General features: G+C 60.6%; 1 pseudogene; it reads left to right on the top strand.

Annotated features, from left to right (window-relative positions):
• The window catches only part of LOC108802870, an 8,119-nt pseudogene that overhangs the window by 4,398 nt on the left and 3,150 nt on the right, over positions 1 to 571 (top strand).

Genomic DNA, 571 nt, shown 5'->3' with positions numbered 1-571 from the left:
GAGGGGGAGGGAGGGCGGCTCGGTCACCCCAAGGTGGGGGAATTTCACCGCTCTCTGTAAGTTTTTTCTCTTGCGCAGTTTTTCCAGAGGCCGCAGATCCAGCCCCAGCGCGCAGCCATACAGAACAGTAACCCCAACATCCGAACGGGCGCGCAGCAGCCCACCGCCGTCTACCAAACCAACCAGCACATCATGATGGTCAACCACGCCATCCCCATGCCATATGCAATGCCGCAGGGTCCTCAGTACTGTATACCACAGGTACCAGCACCGTTCACCGGGCCAGCTCCGCCCCCTCCGCCGCTTCACTTCTGACTCTTCTTCTGCTTCACTTGCAGTATCGGCACAGCGCCCCTCCCTACGTAGGACCTCCGCAGCAGTATCAAGTGCAGCCTCCGGGCCCCAACCCCTTCTACCCCGGCCCCGGAGACTTCCCCTCCCCATACGGTAAGCACGCAGCGGGCTAGGAGGCGGTTCTTGGCTCGGTGGTTGTGGTGGGACTCGTACCGGGAAAGTTCTGTAGATCCGGAATGCCGGTTTTGTGTTTTGGAATGCCGGAGAGGAAACGACG

This window comes from Nanorana parkeri, unplaced genomic scaffold, assembly GCF_000935625.1.
Source record: "Nanorana parkeri isolate BGI_ZX_2015 unplaced genomic scaffold, ASM93562v1 scaffold3190, whole genome shotgun sequence".
Taxonomy (NCBI): domain Eukaryota; kingdom Metazoa; phylum Chordata; class Amphibia; order Anura; family Dicroglossidae; genus Nanorana; species Nanorana parkeri.
The sequence above is the reverse complement of the archived record's forward strand: the minus strand, read 5'-3'. Positions and strand labels throughout refer to the sequence as shown.